At 40.6% G+C, this 21,955-nt stretch overlaps 1 protein-coding gene across 11 annotated transcripts in view; it reads left to right on the top strand.

Moving 5' to 3' along the window:
- Positions 1-21,955, top strand: part of LOC104150278 (CDC42 small effector protein 2) — an 86,575-nt gene that overhangs the window by 12,774 nt on the left and 51,846 nt on the right. The window contains exon 1 of one of the 11 annotated variants that reach the window (XM_068927318.1): positions 1,899-1,953. The exons of 8 other annotated variants lie outside the window; for them this stretch is intronic. The gene's annotated coding sequence lies outside the window, so the exon portion shown is untranslated. Of the gene's footprint in view, positions 1-1,898; positions 1,954-14,582; positions 14,751-20,422; positions 20,472-21,955 lie in introns of those variants that run through there. 2 more of the 11 variants (XM_068927314.1, XM_068927319.1) reach the window with 2 other exon arrangements.

Here is a 21,955-nt window from a genome sequence, read left to right as displayed (position 1 = left end):
GTGTTTTGAGCGTTACCGTTTTAGGAAGGTGTAGTTTACTTAACTTTCTCCTTGGGCTGTTTGCCTTTAAAGAGGGATGAATGAAGACATGTTTGGTTTAGTATTTCTAAATATAGAGTTGGGTATTAACATGGCTAATACAGAACTGCCAGCTTTATATGTGTAGTTAGGTTGTTACATATGCTGTTAGCAGCCATTTAATGTGTGCTCTGCACTAACATTTATCTCATACTGCATCAGAATACTACAGAATTACTGTCTGTGTTTTCCTCAGTTCAGATTTACTAATTTGAGCCTTTCTTCTACTTTGAATTCAAGTTGCATTACGTCTGAGTGAGGAGGACCATGTTTTAAACAAGTTAAATTAGATGACTGTCCTATCTGTATCTCAGATACCGACCACAGAGTCTTTAATTAGAAGGTTACTCACTTTCAGTGACGTTTCAGTTTCAGATTTGAGGTCTACTGTAAAAATGCCTGTCTTCCTTGCTGATTTTCAGGATTTAATTTGCTTTCTTATTAAATATGTTGGGTAACCATAGCAGTGTCGTGTGTTATAAGTTGGCTGTTCAGCTGTGTTGTATGAGAAACAGCTTGTAATCATGATATGGTTGTTCTGCGGGGGGGGGGGGGGGGGGGGGAGGAAACCAACTCAAACTCTATTTATAGATATTCTGAAAATAGCTTCTGTAGAGGCTATGCTGTTATGAAAGTTTTTATCAGGCAAGTTATTATTTGGCAGTTTTGATTCTATTTTGCACAACCTGTGATCATTTGTGGACTCTTTCGTTCAAGTACGTATATTATTACCTGCTATTTAGGGGAGAGTTTTAAAAACGTTTCCAAGTAAAACAAACTGCACAAGTATTATGACGGTGAAGTTGCCCCCGCCACGTGCTTCTACTGTATTGCTAGGCTCCTGCTCGACTCTGGCTAGATGCCCAATCTACAGGACCTGTATTTCTGTAAAACTTTCTCTAGCTCTCAGGCTGTCAACATCACCCTCTTGGTACAGTTGGTCCAGCCTAGCGTTCTCTTAGTTACTGTTTGCTTGTGTCCCCTATTTATGCTTTTGGGGTAACTAAACATGCAGAGAGTAACACAGAAGCTGTTCTTTGCTCCTCCCGAGGCTCCTTAGCTGGAGAAAGGAAATGGAAATCTCTCTCTCTCTCTCCCGGTTCTCGCCTAGTTGTTCTAGGCCATTGTTATTTTCACTAAGGCAGCTATAGCCACTTCCTAATATTGCCCATCTTCCTAGTCCACTGCTGTGACTTTGTTCTTTTTGGACTACCCAGATTTATGTCCTAACAAAAACAGCGATCAAAGGTTTCTGTGTCTCTGACATGTAACGCTGTCCAGGCAAGTTTCCCTTCTTCCTTCCCTTCCTCCCCGGCATTCTTCCCCAGACTTACTATGTTTCTTCATTTGTAATCTTTGTTTCACCTGTGCTCATCTGCCTCTGCTTTTTATTCCTAGTCTATACATTTTCCCTATTCAGTCTTATTCTGAAAACTACAGGGGTGAAGAGAAAACATCTTGATTTTACTCTTTAAATCTGGCTTATGTCAGTCTGAGGAAAACCGGAAGACTGTTCCCCAGCTTGTGAGCAAGGACAGGTTGAAATATGACAAAGAAGCCCCCAGTGCAAATCAGCAAGCAAATTTATTGCCATTTAGTGGGAAAGGCATAATGCCAGGAGGCTCAAGTGTAGAAGAGATTTAAAAAATAAAAAAAAAAAAAATCCACAAAGCAGTACCCTACCTCACAACAGGAGATGTGTAAAACTTATTTATAAAGGCAGTACTACTTCCACGGTATTTTATAGGGGCTTTTAAGGTGTGAACCAAAGATCTGCCTGAAAGTATATTTTGTTTCTTTCTGCTCTCCTCACAGCTTCTGTCTGTTGTGAAATCAGTTTCCAATGCACGAATGCTGTCGGGAGAGGTTGTCATGGTAGGTGGATGATTTCTGAACACATACTCTAAGAAACCCCAGGTTTAGCCCCAGTAAATAATTCACTGACCATTCATAATAGCCGTTCTGGAGCAGCAGTTCCTCTTGTCATTCAGAGCCAGCCCTTACCAATGTGTTTCCTTTCCGTTATTGCCTGTAGTACTTGTAATCCATCCTTCCTTTTACTGAGAACTGCTGAACTTGTTGGCAGATGTAATGGACAATAACTCAATAACAAACTTGTTTGCTAACCCTTACAAATGTCATGAGAGGTAACTGCCAAGCTGTGCGTTTCTGTTGGACACTTAGTACTAATAGGTTATTTCCTGGACTACCTGGTATTGCCAGTGACCTGGAGCCTAACCAGCAAGAAGGGGTTACCTAGCTAATCTTTCACACAAAAATGTTGGAATATGCCTCTCACTCAAGGACTTTGCAACAGCCCCTGCTAATGTTCAGGTCTGACTGTAGCAAAGGGGGGCAGCTAGCGTGAAGGCAGGCGTTTGCTTCGAGCCCAGGCCCCTCGGTAACCCCTAGTGTCGGCAGGCTAGCAGGATGCATGACCTTCCATCTGGGTTGTGGAAGCACAGGCAGAGTTGCCAAATACGTGTTTCTCATGCAAGTTGTGAGACCTTTGGCAGCCCTCACGTAAGCAAACAGAGCGGAGGAATGCAGAGGCTGCACAGAGAGGATCGCGCCAGAAGTGCTCCCGCAGTGGCCGCATTGAGCCCCGCTCCTGCCACGCCGAAGGCCTCTGGCAGAGCTTCGTTGCAAGCATGCCTATACTTCCGACGCCCAAATGAAAGACCTAAACCATCTCAATGGGAGCCAAAGGTCTGTGTACCCGTTCAAGTTGAAGTCAGACTGCTGAGCCTATTAGTTGCTCTGTCATGGCAATGGGATGTTTGCCTGTAGGATTTGTGCTCTGGAGGAGACAGGGAGTAGCTTCCTGGAGTTGGGGAAGTCGCTGACATACACTCTAGGTATCTTGGTTTGAGGGGGGAAAAAAATGACATTTGTTTGTTTAGGAGGCTCTGGAGAGCAGCTGACTTAAGTGTTATTCCCTGGGGAGTTTCGTTGCTTTCCAGATATTCTGCTCTGCTTAATGTTGCTGTTCAATATTAATTCTAGTGCCACACTATGCAGAGGCTTTCAGGGACGCTTCAATGGAGTACCGCATTAGCAGCCCCAAAGGCATCTCTCTGGAAGGAAGCACATTTAGCTTGTGCTATCGTCCTCAATTTGTTGAAGGCTCAGTGCCATGCTTGTTTGGCAGCATCGGAGTCGGTAATACAGCGAGACAACTACACTGTAACCTGAGACTGACACAATGCAAGATTGTGCATGCGGAGAAGCGCATCCATCTTAATATGGTGCGGATGATGGTGGAGTTAATGCTTTTCGAAACCTGATCTAGTTGTGATGTTTATTATGTAGGAGTTGTGCGCCTGTGATCTTACAGTGGTAGTCTGGTTGTTTTTTGGATTGTGGTTGTTGTTGTTTAGTTTTTTTCCCTCCTCCCTGTTCAGTATGTGACTTACAAAAATCTCTTTGAAAGAACATTATTCTGTTTCTGGTTATTTGCATGTACTTAAAAATAGTAGGGCATGGCATTCCTGTAGCTAGTCTTGGCCCACATATATTAGAACCTTTTAGTTTTGTGCAAATATACTTGAAAATTTATGAAGTATTTAATCCATATCTCTGAACTGTTGTGTTTAGTTGTGTATGAAACCCTGTTGAGAGATTTCTAAAGAGTTGGTGTGTTTCTAGGACGTTATAACTCTACAATAGGTTAATTTTAAGGAATAAGGTACAGCTTTATATGCTGTCAGTCCAAGCTTCTGGACTAGCTGATCAAGGACCTGGGGATGTAATCATACATTTATTTCTTCATTTGCTTGGACAGCCTGTGCTGTGCAGTGAACTGGAGCAGGGAACCGATACAGAAAGGTTATTTTAAGCTGTGTTGCTATTGAACCTCCAGCTGTGGTTAGATGCCACAGAAAGACAGCTGTACCTCTCAAGAACAAATACCATTTTTTAAGGTGTACTGTTTTTTCTTTATGCACACAGATCTGGTCCGAACACATCCACAGTTAACACATGACAAAATGTTCAAACTGGGACCCACCCAGATTTAACGGCCTACAATCACTCTTTTTGTTGTATATTGGTTTTTCTCTTCATGGAGTAAGCTGGGGAAAAGGAATAGATAGCAAAGGCTATTAAGACGGCGAGGAACAGAAATTTGCCTTCTCGCTTCCCCTTCTGTAAAGCAGAGTCTTGATAACTTGATCTTGCATGTAGTAAGGTTGCACAAATGAGCCACTCTAGCCATCTTGTCAACCCTATCATGTAGCGGTTATCTCAGCTAACAGTTAGCTGCTGTTTAACTGGACAGTCCTGCTCGCTCCTGTCTTGCATCCGTTCTTGTGCAGGTTTGTCCTTGGTGGACTGATTTGGGTTATTAGGCCAACAGAATAGTCACCGGAAGGGAACGTGCGGCCAGAAGTTTGGAGAGAGGTGGCACTTTGCTGATAACTGTATGGTAGACTGCCTTGGCTATGTTAATGACATGTACTCTGAGGCTGTCTCTGGCCTTAGATTTTTAGTTTTCCTAACTTAAGTTATACCACCAATGTAAATATGGGCTACTAATTTTTGTGGTACCAACACAGCATGCCTAACTTCCTAAAAATACAGTGTTTAAGTTTGTAAAAACATTTAATAAAAAATTTTTGCAGTTAGAATTTGAAACATGTTAGGATAAGAATAAAGCACCCAGCAATGCGCAACTTTGAATGCTTTTGCCAGCGCTGCAGTGAACAAGGTAGCCTCTAATCCTTGAATTCATGCACTGAGAGAGGTAGTTAGCCTCCTAGGAGCTGTGACATCTGTGACCCTCTGCAATGGGGAGAGGGGTAGAAACTCTGACTCTCTCTTCTGGTAACTGCTTTCTTTATGCTAACATGAAGTTACGTTGCTCTTCGTAATACATAGCTTGTATTAGGAGTTGTAATAGATGAGGTTACTTGTAACCTCCTCCCCCACCCCCCGCCAAACCAACCTTCCCTCCTCCCCAGAATTGCTGGTCTCTTCAGTGAATGACTTCCTGCTTAATGAAAGGAAATAGAATAACTGAGGTTGTAAAATTCAGGTAGGGCAAGACTGCCAGTTTGCTTTTCACTTTAACAGTTCAGCTAAACACAGATGACAGATCTATGAATATTCATGGTGATACCAAAACCATCAAAGCATGATAGGGATTTTAACCTGAAGTAGACTGGATCTGGTTTCTTGGCACTTCTCATGAATTCTAAGCAGCATTTCAAATGCCTCTCTGGCAAGGAGCCCCTGATGAGAAGTCCAGCAGAATTATGATATGCAAATGTCCTTTGTGTTCATAATAAAAGCAGATTGATTAATATTAATATCTAATTCAGACCAACTTTGACAGGAGGTCCAGGTGTTTTGTGACCCTCAATTAATTGAATGAATTATTTTTGACAGCATTAAATTGTCTTGTTGCCCTAACAGACTCATGGTATTCATGGTATGTACAGCAGCATATGCTTTATCTAGACTTCCTTCCCTAATTTTCTTGCATAAGTATCTTCTCTGTGCGTTTTTTGGGTACTGTCTGGCAATTGCACATTCCTGATCCTCTGCTCAAACTAAGGCTTTAAGTACATGTCCAAATTCTTCAAAAAGATGATAATTGTTTGCTGTTCTTGGTTATACTTTTCGTGGTTGTTTTCGTGTTTAACTCTTATTTTAGTTTCACGTTTGTTGTTGGTTATAGCGTTCTGCTCAAGTTGTTGTCTCTCATACTTTCCAGTTCTCATCAAGTACATACATGTGCTTTGGTGCAGCTGTAATGTAGATGAATGGTCAGTGTTCTTGAGGAGCGGAATTCATTCAGCTCAGTTTTGGGATATATCTGTTCCTATCTGAGGTTAGTAATTGATAGGACTGCATCACATCTGCATAGGACTAATTTTGGTGGTATTCTGTGGGTACTGATGGCATACTGCTATTTTCTTGTGAGCTTAGAATTTACAAACTCATAAAACTAAAGTTGCTGCAAATAACTATTTTAATGTTTTACTTGAGTGTATCATATTCTAGTATCTAAAAATCCAATTGAGTTTTGGAGAAAGATTCTCTTAGGCAACAAATTATTTAAAAAATAAGCATGTTTTTACAAAAATCTCTTGTGTATGCTGCTCTTGTGTATGCTCAAAACTGTTTTGTGGAGCACATATGACACAATTCTGTGTGTTTGGGGGAGGGAGATGGAAAACATGCAAAATACTGTTGAACTCCTCAGCTGTAAAATAATAAATTTCTCTATTTCACCCTATCTGGGTTTCTGGGCACAGTTCATACACTACGTAATTCAGCTAACAGTCAAAATTTGATGCATTTCCCTACAAATACTCAAACCATGCCGAATTTTCTTTAAGTACATCTAAGTGGCTAAAATGATGTTTTTTCTCTTTTCTCTCACTTTCCCTTCCTCTATTCATTTGACAACTTTGCCAAAGTATTTTGAATGAGTGAGATTGATAATACCAGGCATGTTTGGGCTCATCCTTCACGCTGAGCACTTCCTTTCTATGAACATACCTGTTTTTTCAGCTTTGACTTCACTATTGCTTGTAAAAAAAACTTTCTGGCAGAGCCTAGGACAGGAAGAGCCTGTGCCTGAATTTACGCTGGAGAAGTATGTGACAAGGAGGTAGTTTTATTACTAGCCTGTGAAATGGGAAGTGTAAGCGGCACTCTGAAACGAGGGTGGGAGCTTCGCCTTCCCCGGCCAGACCTGGGCTTTCCCCTCTGGCCTCCCTTGCTGTTCTGCCTCAGGACCATCCCTGGAAGTTTATATGTCCACCCGGTGAAGGAAAATGCTGTGGAGGTGGGTGGAAGGGGGAGAAGGCGGCAGGCGGGAGGGTGGCCGATGTAGGGATAACCAGGGCAGGTTACCCTGGATTTGTGTATGAATAGGAAGGCTGGGAGGGGAAGATATGGAATATTTGGGGACAGAAGGAGAGTAAGGTATGTACTACAAGCAGGAAGGATTATGCATGGATGAGAGGTGACGCAGGAAGTGACGCATGGGGAAGAAGGACTCCTCCTGGAGCATGGAAGTCAGGTTCAGTGATGATTCCCTCGAGGAGCAGGGGGAGGCAGAGAGCAGAGAACACTGCACGGTGTGAAAATATTTGTATTTGGCTCTTGTGCCAGAAACAAGTGAAATGAAAGGGAGTTCCCAAAGTTCCCAACCTGTTGGCTGCCACTTCTGTATGTGCTCCAGGAGTGTCTGCAGGAAGCTTCAAACACAAGTCAGGAAGTACAGCCTTCCTGACCTGCCTGACTGAGGGCAGTGGAAACGGGTGAGTGCTAAGTCTCCATAAACATCTTCACACTATTCTTTCAGTTAAAAAGGAAGAGGGGGGGGAAAAGTGAATAAGGTCCTAATATCTTTCTGAACTTAAGCATTTGGAGGTTCAAACTGACAGTCTGTAAGACAGTGTTGCTTGACAGGGCATCTGGGCCATACCCTGCTGCCTCTTAGCTGAGAACCCAGCAACTCTTCTCTCTCCCTGTCCTCCTGCAATTGCATGGCTGGACTTCCATCTTCACGTAGCCAGGGGGTAACTGTTTCTTGCTGCATGATTTTGACTACATGGTGAGCAGATGTACTTCCCATCATGTCAACAAGAAAGCATTAAGGCCTGTGATTCTTCGTAGTTAGTATATTCTTCATTTAGTTTTATGAAATATTGAAACTTATTTTTCCCAGCTGCCAAGAGCAAACTCGGAACCATCTGAAAAAAGATAGCAATGTTTTGTCCGTGACTCTTCCATTCTAGCATTGCTGTGTATCACGTAATTCATTACCGATCTAGAATATCGGGGTGGGGAAAGGTGGAAAATTTCTTCTCTCCCTTCTGGAGAGTAAAAATGATGATGAATTTTGGAAGAGAAGTGCTTTTCCATTAACAAACAAGGTCAGTTTGTCAAGGAAACCCTTGTTCCATTCATTTCCAGCTCTAAAGGCTTCCGCAACATTTCTGCGATTCGTTCTTGCCATCAGCCTAAAATACTAGTAGACTGCGTTCGTGGTGCTGTTTGTGTCTGGATACCACTGTAGAAAAGCCTGTGCCTCTTCAAAGTCTGGTGTGTGTCTCTTCTGTTACCTTGTTTTTGTACTTTATGGTTTTCAAATTTCTTTCATGGACTTTTTCTGTGCAAGATTTTTATGTTTTTTTTAGCTTCCTGAAAGCATGTAAGGAAGTGCTTAGATTTCATACATACCATATTTGCATCCCTTCTGTATGACTACTTAACTTTCAATTTAATCATTAATTCAGGAAGTTGGAGCAAGGGCAAAAGAGAAGTTTTAGTTCACTTTAATTGAAATGCTGTGCTCTGCTGAATTTAAGGACAAAGGAAAAACTGAATGTAGTGTGTGAGTTGTTAACATCTATGTTTAATGAAGGACTCCTTACTTGTTAAGTTAAGCTTGTGCAACTTTATTTTTCTGTCTGCAACTCTTGAGTTTTGGTTATTGCATTAATCTTGTAGAATAACTCTTTGAAGTAACACAGATGCCAAACTATGTTATTGTTACTCCATTGCAGATGCCCATTTGTACGAATACTTATTTATGTTTTATTACTGCTGTCTTCTGCAGCCAGTACGTTTAGATCAGGTTGTCTTCTCCTTCATTGCTAAACCTGGGCCGAACAACTGGGGCTGTGTGACTAACTCATTCAGCTTCTTACATAGTGGGGGACAAATGTTTCTGAGGGCCTGGTACCTTAAACATTTTGTTCACATCTTGAAGTAGAACATAACTGATCCAGCTCAATGAGCAGTGTTAGTGCAGAAGTCCCCAGTGTCACTTTTGCTGTTGTTTTTCACTGAAGTGCAAGATGAGGAACAAAGTCACTGAGGCTTTGTGCCTGTGGAAACCCTAAAATAGAAGAAAGATTAAAAAATATAGTCCATCAACAGGAAAGCTACTGTCATCTAACCCACCTTTTATTACACCTGTCTGCATGAAGAGAATGTTATCCAAAAAGCAGGATAGAGTGCTTCAGGAAAACTGGTTGTTGTCTAAATTAGACGCTTAAACTGCTTTGGTTTCCTTTATGGGTAAGCCCTCCTGTGGTGTAATGGGGAAGGGAAAGAAAGCAAGAGGCTCTCAAAGAAGTGCTAGGAAGCGTGATTAGAACTGAACCGGTATCATATTCAGTTAGTGTGGTCCAAAACAGTGAATATATATATACCCTGACAGATCTCTTTTGAGGTTTCATATTTGGACATGTAAGTAGCTATGGAATGTACTTTTTATAAAGGTGTTAAAAGTATCCCTCTAATAGATGGGAAAGTTCTGTTCTATGTGTTTTCTGGAAATAGTTATAGGTTGTAATCTTTCCCTTAAATTGGCTGTATTTATGTACAGTGTGAAACATGACATCCTGAAAAAGCTATACATGTTTCCTGCCCTCTTACCACAGTGTTTTTTTGCACTCATTTTTTTCCTTAAGTCAATCTCACGAAGGAAAAAAAAAGTATGCCATTTTGTAATTAATCCACAAAATCTGGGAAGCCTAAAAACGTGATTATGGCGTCTACCGCCATGAATAATCATATTTCCACAAAAAATGCCCCAAGCCCACAAAGTGCATAATGCTCAGGATGAAGTGCCTCCTGAAATTAGGAGGCTGAAGAAGAATGTCGTGAGACTGCTTGAACGTGGGCATCCTGCTTTCCTGGGGAAGCTGGGGGAAGTGTCCCCCAGTCCTTGTCACAAATTGTTTAGTGCTCCCTATCTGTTTTTTATACATCAGCTTTGTATTTACCCTTCAATGCATATCCACTTGGAAAAGCTACCAAACAATGTGCTTATGTTATATAGTCAAATAAGGTTATTACAGGTATCAGAAATTTAACCCTGTTCTACAGCATGAAACTAGTGGAGATATTGAAAATCTAACAATTCATGTTGGTCAAAGGCACAAAAGAGCTAATATGAAATTTAAGAAAATCTAATCCTTGCAGCAGACGGGATTCTTAGATAAACAAAAATGGAGATCAGTGTTTCCTTTGCCTTTTCTAAATCATGTTCTTGATTTCAGGGTGGAACTTCTAACCGGGACCATGTAGAAAGAAATTAATTTGTTTTTGTTCCCCCCTCTCACAAAAGAAGGAAAAGAATGATATATTCTTTCATATTAAGGGTCTAATATGAGGAAAGGAGGAGGAAATGATGAAAATGCTTTTGCTAATGGCCTGATTTAACTTTGGTTTTGTCTTTGCCCACAGAAAATATCCTACCAGTCATTATCACTTTTGCATCTACTTCTGAACCGTTCTTGTTGATACAGAACACTGAAGGACATAGAATGGATTATTTTATGCATGGGGTGGATTTTTTGTTTATTTGTTTGGGTTGTTTTTCTTATGTACAGTTACTGGGTGTTCCCTTAATTGGAGGAGCACTTTGAGCTTTGTCCTGTGGAGGAGTCGTATGCTCTACTAAGCAGTTATTTTGAACTTTGGCTCCTAGATTCAAAATACTGTCTTGACAATCTTACTGGCATTCAACCCTAGGCATGCAGGTTTGACAGATATCTTGCTTTCTTCCTGTACTTTCCCAAACCCCTAGACTGCATGTTTGCTTCTGTCCAGAGTTGTTGCAGTTTGCAGTTTGGCTGAGCAGTGTGGCCACTACCCCATGTGCCAGATGAGTGTCTCCCGGACATGTTTCTCAGAGCATGCTTCACTCAAATCATGTTAGGCCTCTCACAAGTCACTGCTCAGAGAATGTCACTTTCTTTTAAAATATAGTGAGTAAATTTCTTTCTGCCTTGGCTGCTTACGCATGAGCTAGTAGCTGTACCATTTTTCAGGGGTTAAATTTCCTCTTTTGACTGAGGCTATTCATTCTTTCTTTCTTTCTCTGTATTGAAATGTGTAGCGGTCATTAATCCTTCTGCTCTTTTTGGATTCTTAATTATTAATCCTATCAGGAATCTTGGACACTCTAGTCAGCATTAAATCTTATAAATTGGGAGTGGCAGGGTGAGCAGGCCAATACTGCCATTATATTTCTGTTGTATAATAGCTCTGTGCCTCTCTGGCTGAATATGTATGACTGCTTTTTTAAGGCTGATTTGTTAGGCTTTATTCTAGGTATTTGTCAGCAGTTATTCTGTCAGTTAGGTTGTCCCAGCCAGCCTTGAGGGCGAATTACATTCAGCTGCTGAACTGCCTTTACATATCCTGAGAGCATTGGTAGGTACAGAGATTTAAGAACTGGAAGAGTGGCCTCAAGCCGTAATTTCCTTAAATCCCATTGACTGGCAGAAGAGGAATGCTGTTTTTCTGAGTAGAGTCAAGCAGGTAAATGGTAATGGGGGAGTTGCTGTGGCTTCACTTTTTGTGTGTGGGTGTGTTTTTTTTATTTTTAGTTAATATAAATTAATTTAATCTGAATGAATTCAAAGTGAGGATGGTAATGCCAGTGTAGCTCCCTCTGTAAGAGTAGTGTTTTCAAGCTAATGCCAGTATTGTTTGAGAAGACTTTACTATGTGGAGGTAGAAATCTGAAATACTCCTCCACAAAGAGAAGTGGATGGGTAATGGTTATGGGGTCTATATGTAGCTGAAAAGAAGTTATTTTTCCATTTAGAATATAGCTTGGATTGGATTGGAGTGTGGAGAAGCATCATGAATAACTACTGGGCAGGTGGGGGAATAGGGGAATACTTGTTTAATTTGTAAAACGGTAAGCCAAATCTGCAGTTGAGTCGCCCGCTCCTCAAAAAACCTAGTGGACTTGGAGGGTTCTTGGCACTTCTGAAAATCATGCTACCCAGTTCTGTTTCAAGAAGCTTCTAATATAAGGCTCCTAGCTCCAAACGCCACGAGAAGCTGTGGTGCGACTGCGTTGAGGGGTTTCTACCTTTTAATGGACGGTGACTTAACAAGTAAGTTGAAGGCGGCTGTACTGTGACGTGAGTCTGTGTAGTCCCACCTGATTTTAAAGTACGGATCCCTAGACTAGGATGTACACAGATGTTACTGCCTGATTTATTTCTTGCAGGGAAAGCAAACTCGCAGAAGATAGTTCAGGTTCCTCATTGTTAACAGAATTGTCACAGGAAAAAAAATGTGATTTATTGTCAAAATCTTATTTACCTTTAGATAAATCAGCCTAGAAAAATACTCTGTCATCAGTTGCATTCTTTCAAGTACAATGCCTCTCTTGTTTCTGTATCCTTTCTTCTGCTCTCCATCTGCCTGCTTAATATCTTCTACACCATCTTTTGCCTCTGGATATTTAGATCCTTTTCAGCTAAGCTTCCTAATGCAGTGGGTTATCTGTTGTGGTATCATTACAAGTGCTCATACTTCCCCCTTTTTTGCTTCTTTTATTTGTTTAAAAACTAAATGACGCTCCCACTTGGTTCTTTTATTTTGTATCTAAATTTCAGGCCTCTTTCAAGGGTATGGTTTCTCTTGCTCTGTTCTTGCTCCTCTCTTCTCCCTCCCCTCCCCCAGTATAACCCTGTAACTTTTCCTGCCACTCTTCTGCCTTTACCTGTCCCTTTCAGCTGCTTGTGTCTCAAAGTAGCTGTGGTAGTACCTCGACTGGTAAAAAATCAGGTCTGCCCAGAAGGTTAAGCTTAATAACACCGTGTTGTTCCCAAGTCTGTTGTGGGAATAGTTGGGGCAGAAAACTATTTCTCATTTTAAAACCCTGGAAAAAATCACCAGCTTTGCAAAAACTGACAGTAGTGCCATTTTCGAAGCATATGGCTCAGCACGCAGTGTTAATGCAGAGCTCTTGGATGCTCTTTGTTCGTGTAATGGATCGCACTGGTGTGATTAGTAACCTCTGGTAAACCAGCATCGAATTCCCAGGTCTGAAGCTTTGTCACAGCAAGTGCTCGACTGGCTGTATCAAAGGCCTGTAAAAACAAACTATACCAAGAGCCCACGTTTGTTCCAGTCTATAGAGATTGGTATATTTTTGCTTCCTATAAATGTTTAACACAGTCATACTGCGTTTGTCTACCAGCAGCAGCTTCTACAGTGGAATTAGAAATGCAATTGTAACTAAACTGATAACTCGATGTGAAGTTAGTGGAAGGTGGATTTTTTGTTCATTTTTTTGTTTCACAGTGTTTTTCAAATAGTTTAGAATCCTAAAATGAGAGCATCCATATATATCCGGCTACTGTAGCTTGTTTTCCAGAAACTGATTATGTTCTGAGGGTGTTTTCAACATGGACAAGCAGTTCTGAAAAAGAAGAACATCCTTCTCTTCAGAAATTAAAAGCAGTAATTTCTGAGTAAGGCTTTTTGGTATTTCACTGTCACGCTGCTTGTATTTGTACTTTAAAAAAAGTATTTCTTTTTTGAGATGTTGCATTTTCGATATTACAGTAAAATAGGTTATTCACCAAAAAGCAGAAGAAAGTGTTTCTTAGCAGTTTGTTTTTAGAACTGCAGAAATCCAAAGCACCTTGCCTCTTCCCCCATCAAAGTAACAGTGCAGACTTAATGAGTGAAAGTTGTTGACCAGTATGCACTGACTGTTGCTCCTGGTCTAAATTTTATAACTATCTGGGCAACCAGCATATTGCAAAGGGAGTCAAATCATTGTCAGCATTTGTTTTGAAGTCTTAGTCATTGAGGCTGATAGCTTGGCGCACAGCTCACTAAAGCAACCAGACTACTTGATATAAATGTGTTTGTACACACACGCGTACATTACTTTGAAATCGTCAAAAATGAACGTAGTAGCAATCTAAAAAGCAGATGCAGTCTCTTTTGGCAAATAGCAGACAGTATTATTCATTCTGTTACATGTTCAAGAACTGTAGTTAGTTCAATACCACTGTGTATTTCTCTACCCCTTCTGAGTCGTACGCCTCTGTATTCCTCCAGTTACTTTTGGCTTGTGTGCTGCCTAATGTGAAATACATTTTTTTTTTTTATTTTATTTTTTGTTTCTGGCAAATATATGCCTTTAACACAGAAACTGAAGTTCTCCCCAGCAATTGTTCTGCCATCCAGATTATACATCCATACAACAGGAGATGGGGAGAGAGGTATGAAAGTAGGCTGAGGAAAAAGAGCAGGTGGAATCAAGTATTAAAATGCCATATTAAAAGTAAACGTGGCACACTTCCTTTTTTTTGTTGTTGTTGTATTCCCACTTTAATTATATGAAACATCCGTATGGAAGAAAGCCCACAGTTGTAAGCTAAGGCATCACCAATTCTGGATTAGAAGGACAATTAACTTTCTGTTGCACTGAAAGCATTTGAATTGTGGTTCCGATATAATACCACTTGCATAGTTCAGGACCTCTTTATTTAACCTAGTGAGCTTTTTTGTTTGTTTGTTTTTTGTGCGTGTGTTCTCTCCCCCAGGTTATTAAATGCTTTACACTGCGCTGCAACAGTTAAGTGTAAACATGTTGCACTTTTTTTAATGCACACTTTTACAGAAATTTCCAGGCAGAAATTAGGCCTATTTGTATTAACCTTACTTTATGCACATTCAGATACAACCACGTGGGGCTTAAGACCTCAGCAGAAGTAGTAAGAGGAAGTAGTTTAGGGAAGATCTAACCTGTTTCTTACAAGGTTACCAGGAAGTGGACTAGACTGTCTGCGTATGTCCCGTCTCAACACAGTAAAACATCACCCTTCTGTCTGTAGTCTTTCCAGAGCTGGATCACAGGTGTCAGCTAGCTTATGGGACAGGTAATGGCCTTTTTGTTTTAGACCGTATCTGTATCTGGAAGTAATCATCTGCTGACTGTTTAAGAGAGTGAGTGATAGCGCGTAACCTTGTCAGGAGACTCTGGTAATCTTACGGGCAGCAACCACAGCGATTGCCGTCGCCTTTAATAGAGACTCGGGTGCCTCTGAGCTAGAGTAAATTGCAAACGTTTTCTCCTCTGCTTCTAAAGAAATAGACTCTCAGGTAGAGAACGGCTAATCTGATAGCATTCTGTGATAATTAGTCGATCTCTGCAATTAAGGTATCGTAGGACCTGAAAAATAACAGGCCTAGAAAAACTGCGGTTTCTTTTCCATGTTTTGCCGAGTGACGGTCTTGACAGCTTACATTAGAATGCTTTTACATCCTGTGGACTTTCTGATTATACTTGTTAACGCAAAACTAATGATCGTTTCAGGTTGCATTCCTTGAAATGTTATTTTTCTTCCCTGTTTCCCCCGTGAACTAAATATTTGCCTGTAACTTCAAAAAACATGTTTCATGAGTTGTTAGGCATTGATACTCAGAATTCTCATGAAGAGTTAATTTCTCTTCTTTTTTTGTCCCTGCTGTTCAACGGTGAATTTCTCACTTAGAAAAAGAGGGGTCCAAAATGAACACTAATTACTTTTAACTATTTTTCTTTCCTCTGACACTGTGCAAATGCTAAGCAACTTCTATAAAGATTGACAATATGTTGGTATTTACAAGCAAGACTACCAAAACCATTCCAAGAAACAAATTATTGTGTGGCTTTTTTCTTGTTTTCTTTTCACTTTTTCTTTTTTTTTCAAAATGTTCTGATTGGAAACACTATCCTTATCCCTCTCTGCCTTACAACTAGCAGTTCTATGTTAGTGTTTCTGTGGAGAAGATTTAAACTGAGCACCTGGAAAGCAGTTTAGCATGAGTGAACAATGCCTTTGACCGCAGTATTGTGTCCTGATTTGGTAATTATATCCTAAACTGGTATGTGTGTATATGCGGGAAAAGGGCAGGATTTTCAAATGGTACTTTTTTTTTTTTTGAAAGTTAGAAATATTTGGAGATGCTCTTACTGATTTTAAGCAAATGTAATCTCGCTAGTTCTTAAGCCGTACCCTAATGGTAGCTTTCCATCAAATCAGGAGTAAAGGAGGGGATCATCCATGAACAGTGTCCTAAGAGCACTTCTCCGCCTTGGAATAACCCATGGTAGTCGCATGCGGTTCTGTAAGGGCACAGGATTCCTTGCACAACTGTTCATATGTAAATAGTCATGATTGAGTGGCTGGGTTTGTTCAAGTCCTTTCTGGTGGGGGGGAAAGGGGGGAATGCTCTATTCTCTCTGTGTGCTCTGAGAAGAAGATAATGAAAGCCTTTGTGCCCCCCCTCCAAAGACCTGCATTTCAACAGGAATTGGCCATGCAGCTGCAACCCTAGCAACAAGGCCTTGGAAAGAAGAATTAGGGCAGCCTTCCAAGAGAGAATGGCCACGTTTGGAGATGAGCAAACGAAACTGGTAGCATAGTATTTAGAAAGTAAAGTATAGAAGAACCTGTCTGCCTTGGTTCCCAGGTTTATTTTTGGAATTGTAATGCTTACAGACTGAAATCCCCATTTCCATTTTTAGTAAAACGACAAGTCAGTACCTAAAGACTCGTCTTAAGGGTCTGTATTGTTTGTGACTTTCAACTGTATCCTAATTTGAGCTTTAGCAATTTATGGTACTGACAATAGTATCAAGTAGTAAAAATCCTTAATTTTTTTTTTTTTCAGTTTTACAGAGTCTTGAGTGTGTATTTCTTGAAGAATTCATAGTGCTATTTGATATAGTACACAATTCACTATCACCAGTTAAACAGTGCAAAGGAAATCGGTTGGAACTGATTTCTGCACTGTGGAACACACAAAATCCTTAAAGAAACAGTGGTTTGAGAAACTAATTTATTCTGAAAATTCACGGGATTCTGCAAGATTTGTATTGGTGCTTGTGAAGTGGTTATGCTTATTGTGACAGCTGTTTTCTGGAGAAATTAACCCTACACATTGCACTTGAAGGATGTGGCAATCTGATCCATTTGCATGGGAAGTATTGGATGAATCGAGATAACCACACTGCTGATGTGGATACAATAGGCTTCATTAATTACCCAGCTGCGGAAAGCAATTCACCATGCACAGTTCTCGCGGCCTGTTTGGGAGAGAAGGGGTGTCTGTTGGAGAGAGCCTGCATAATGAATACCTTACACCAAGTGCGCTGTGACTGAGTGGCAGACAAAGGCGGCTTTGGGGAAGTAACTGCTTATTGTGCATAAAAGGATAGCAGCCATATCTGGCCTTCACACTGAACCTAACTAACATATGAGCCATCACTTCTGCTTTCCTAGGAGAAACGGGAAATCGAATCCGCTTAGGAAGCAAGGATACCTTGCAAGTGGAGGCGCTGTTACTGTATCACGGTCGTATGTTACTGAATTGAAGAAAGGTGACGTGAAAAGATTGGTAACTTCTGTTCTGTTTTGCAGCATTTTGACAAACGCAGTAGCTGTTTTTTGGCAAGATGCCTACTGACTTTGCTGTCTCTTCCTGTCTCACCTCCTGTGTGCCCTCTCGAACATCTAAGCTAGGAGCTGATCGTCCAGTCAGAGCCCTGAGCTAGCAGCAGCAGCAAATCTTGTGATTCCTGAATATCCTTTGATTTGACTTAGGCTGACCTGGGGCAACTGCGAGGCAGGAGCACATTCCCATCTGCTGACTCTGCTACAGAGGCAGCAGTGTCCCACACAGGCGCAGGATGGAAAGCTGGAACAGCAACATCTTAAATTGTTTTAGCAAGATTTAGTGGAGCTTGATTGCAGATGAGATGAGTTACTCATTTCTTGGCTTTTTTTTTTTTTTTCCTTTTTCCTTCTTCTTACCTGCTCCTCCACTTGCTCTGTATTCAGCCTGCACAATGGAAGAGGACTCAAGGTGGAAGCTGGGAAGAAAGGGGTTCCCGCACAAAGTGTATTTGCTGACTTGCTGTTTAACAGCAAAGGGAAAGTCTGGCATCTCTATTGTATTTGGAGACACCCTGAGTTTCAAATAACAGAATACTTGGTGTTTTTGTGAGGGGTGGGCAAAACAAGGAATTATATTGGGCTGGGTTGGGATTTGAGTCTGTATTCAAACGCTGGTTTGAACAAGTATATCTTGTGCGCTTTGCTTTCGCTAACAACTTCTGTAAAATTATGAATTTAAAGAGCTTGAACCCCCTTTAACAGCCCTTTCTTTTAATTGAGAAAGAGCAACCATGATGAAGAACCATGTTAAAGAGCAACCATGACTTTGATCTAAATATATGTTTCTTAAATCTTAATCTTAACCTTTAGGTAAAAATGTATATGCCAGGCAGAGGAATTGTTTTTTACACCACCACCGCTTGAATCTGCTGACAAACAAACTGTTGGTTTCCAGAAGTACACAGGATTTCTGTGGCATTAGGAGATGTGATCTCATTTAATATAGGAAAACTTTGCATGGTAAACTGAATTGCCACATTACAACAGTTGGATAATTTAGTCAGTTAAAGCAGTTGATGCTCACTTGTCATTTGTGTTGATTTAGTTAAGTCAGTGCTACATGCAGACTAGATTGTATCTTCTAGCAAAACCCTAGTGACTCATCTCCAGACCTTCACTGGAAAGGATTATACTAATGAAATACTATGATGGTATTAAATAATGTACAAAACAGAACTAAGAAATGTGAAGGCAGCACAAGCTTTTTGAGCAGAGAGGACTCCACTGTGTTTTACAACATAAATATTCAGTAACTGTGGAGTTTGCCAGCATTTCTGTAGCATGCAAAAAGAAGGCTCACCAGAAAGTTTGTAAAGGTAAGCATGCAGGTATTTGCCGAAAGTATATACTTCAAAGCCTTTGCGATCTTTTCTTTAAAAGTGGCTGCAAAACTCTTCAGGAGCTCCAGTTAACTGGGAAAAGAGGAAAAAGTCTCCATCAAACCTAAGGAAATAATATATCTTCTCAAAATCCACAGATCTGCAGATTTAAGTTTATAAAATCAGAGTGCTAGTCTGGGCTAAGATGATCTTTCTGAAACCTTTGTCTACTTAATTCTTGTTTCTTATTCATCTGCCACAGCAGTTTCTAAGAGGAAACGAAGCTGTTTTGCTACTTACTGCTTAGGGTCTCCGGATGGCTGTGATCCCTGCCAAGGGCAAGGTCCCACTGCGTTAAAATACAAGCATGGTCTTAAAAGTGAAATGTTTACCAGACCATGCTCGTGTTTTAGAGAGGAACGTGTGCCAGTATGCCTAGGCTTTTCTGACACTGTTAGTACCTGTAAAGGTTGTGGATTTCTATGTTTGGAGTTTTTACCGATCTGTCATGTTTCTCCATAATAACGCTTGGAGCCAGGATGATCCTTCGCAGTAAGTCATACGTATTTATCTTGTGGTCTATGGAAATAAATACTTGCCAAGAGAAAACTCTGACAGGTAACTTAGTTATCGGCGAAAGAATAGAATAAGACACCAGGTCATGGAGAACAGCTTAAGTGATGTTGGTAAAGCTATTTGCCAAGACTAAGCATGGAAGCTTCTGATGTTAAATCCATCATGATCTAAGCCTTGTAATTCATTTCACTGTGCCTGTGACTTATTCTGCAGTCTCGATCAGTGTAGTTTACAAAAGAGGTCTTGAAGGAACCTAAGACAACTTCCGTGAATTATACTTCTGAAGTATACATTCAGTATATATCATCATGATGCAAGGAGCTGCAAGGGCTGCTTACAGCTTCATTGTATGTGGAACAAAAAGATTGCCTGCTGCGTTGGCTGTCCTGTAGCTGATCTCGAATAAAGAAACTTGCATTTCCTTTTTCCAAGTGAACAAACAGTTTTGAGTGATGTGAGAAACACTTGAGTCTTCATGCTTATATTTATAGAGACTCTCGTTTGGTGTGGCAGCAGCATTCCTCTCATAGCGAGGAAGCAGAAGTGTTGCATTTCATATGGCTGTGTTACTTGAGACCTTTTAAGTTTATCAGCAGAGGTACTGTATATCCAGTGATTGTTTTGGCATGAGAAATACCATGGTCGAAGCATTGTTTATTTTTCAGGCTTCCTTAGTTTTTTGGCAGCCTTTCTTTAGGCCAGAAGGGTGGAGAGGTAGCGAAGGAAGGTAGTACTTTGTGTGTGTGTGTGTGTGTTAAGGTTTGGGGGCGGTTGGGTCCCCCTCTTCCTTACCTGCTTGCAAGTGGGTAACTTATAAAACAGTGTATAAGAGGTGCTGCTTGGAGACTGTATAGCTCTGATCTGTACCACTGGTGCTGTTTTCAAATGCTTTTTCTTGTACATGACTTCATTTCTTCTCCTTCCCTCCCCCTGCCTTTAATTCTCTTAGACTAGGTCTTTGTCCACAAAAGTATTCATTCAGTGTGGATAAGCAAATACTGTAGGGGTAACGTGACAGCAGAATTATAATGCTCTCAATGGGGAAACCTGTAATTTCTTACTGTGCCAGCTTACGGTGGTAAGATTTTTATTTTTTTTAATACTTCTCGTTGCTAACATCTGCTGGAAGGAAACACTACCCTGGCTGTTTCAGAATGCAATATTAAGAGATTTTTTTTCTCTCTCTCTCTCTCATGGTATGTACGTGGAGGAAGGAAGCAGAGATACGAACAATATTCTTGAAGAAGGGATGAGAAAGCAAGAGGTAGGCAGGGATGATGTTTGAAGGCTGAGCCAGGCTCACATAGAGATCTGGCCAATGCAGGCAGAACGGCCTCCGTTCTTAACTGGGTTCCAAGAGGAGTAATGCTGTTCTCTTGACAAGTGTGGGTCAATAACTCTATTAGTATGTAAGCACTTAGTGCGCATCCCTTTGGATGACTGATGGTTTGTCTCCTCCCAGCTCAACAGGGTTACTTGGACTTGCCTGTGTCACTTCTCTTCCCCCTCTCTCCTCTGAGTACGTGGCAGCTTGACACACCTTGAGGGCGATTGCTCTGTTTGCTTTAAACATTGGCAATAAGATGAAAGAACATTGGGAACTTCAGCTAATATCACCTTAAGCCTTAACCGCAGCAAATAGTGTAAATTTCTGGAGTTAATGGGAGGGGAAGGGTGGAGGAAGGAGATGTTTACTGATTTGGGGTTCACTTTTTCTAAATTGGCAGTCCCTCCCTCCCCCAGTATCTTTTATTCCTGTCCGAAGAGCTGAGCTTGGCCAGATAAATCATCCTACAGAAGGTAGATACATACACAAGGCTGGCTTTTTTTTTTTTTTTTTTTTTTGAAAACAAGTGAAATACTTGGATTGCAAAAATGAGAAGATAGATTGTGAAGCAGGAAGAGTTTCCACCAAACCTAAATTAATTTTAAAAGGCATGAGAACATTTTGTATCTCTTTACTTGGAATACCATGCATAATGAAAGTAACAGTGAAAGGCCCCCTTGCCTCTGAAAGAGTGAGGGAGCTGTGAGAGGGTTGTTTGAGAAAGGAGAAAAATGTTAATTTGGGGGAGGGGGGAATAAAGTTTATATACAACTCTGCTCCGAGTTATGATTGAAATGAAGGTGCATATTTTTAACACTGAGCTTAATCACTGGAACAGCTTTCTAGTTCCATAATTCACCGTCTTCAAGTGATGTTTGAAGAAGATTCCAAGTCAAACTAGGAATTAAAGATCTTCAGTTTCATTCAGTTATGACTTTAATCTGTCCTTTGTGTAGGATATTGAACAACATTGTAGGAGGCTGTTCAGACTAGAAAAACCATCACTCCTCCTAGATGCAAAACAAAGATTACGATAGAAGTTTGAGAGGCCTTGTTCAACTCAACTGTTGCTTGTCCACACAACCAACTTTAAAATGTCAGTATTCTTTTCTTCGGATTTTTTTTGTTTAAACTGAAAATTTGGCATTTCAGCAGGGTCATTGGTTGATTAATGGCCACTATGTTTGTTTGTTTTTTTCTGGCTCATTAAAAATAACAGACTGCTTTTGATTTAATAGTGTTTGACACAGAACACTTGCAAGGAAATGCAGATTTCTGATATGGTGGCATACTTGAAAAAAATTTGCATCAGTAAATAGGATGTGGTGTTTTTTTCTGCCAGTAACTGCTGTAGGTCAGCATTAGTTTAGTAAGTCAGTTCTCCTTCCAAGCCATGTTTTGTATTGCTTTACCTTTCTTTT

This window comes from Struthio camelus, chromosome Z (genome assembly GCF_040807025.1).
Source record: "Struthio camelus isolate bStrCam1 chromosome Z, bStrCam1.hap1, whole genome shotgun sequence".
Classification (NCBI taxonomy): domain Eukaryota; kingdom Metazoa; phylum Chordata; class Aves; order Struthioniformes; family Struthionidae; genus Struthio; species Struthio camelus.
This window is presented reverse-complemented; position numbering and strand designations above follow the sequence as displayed.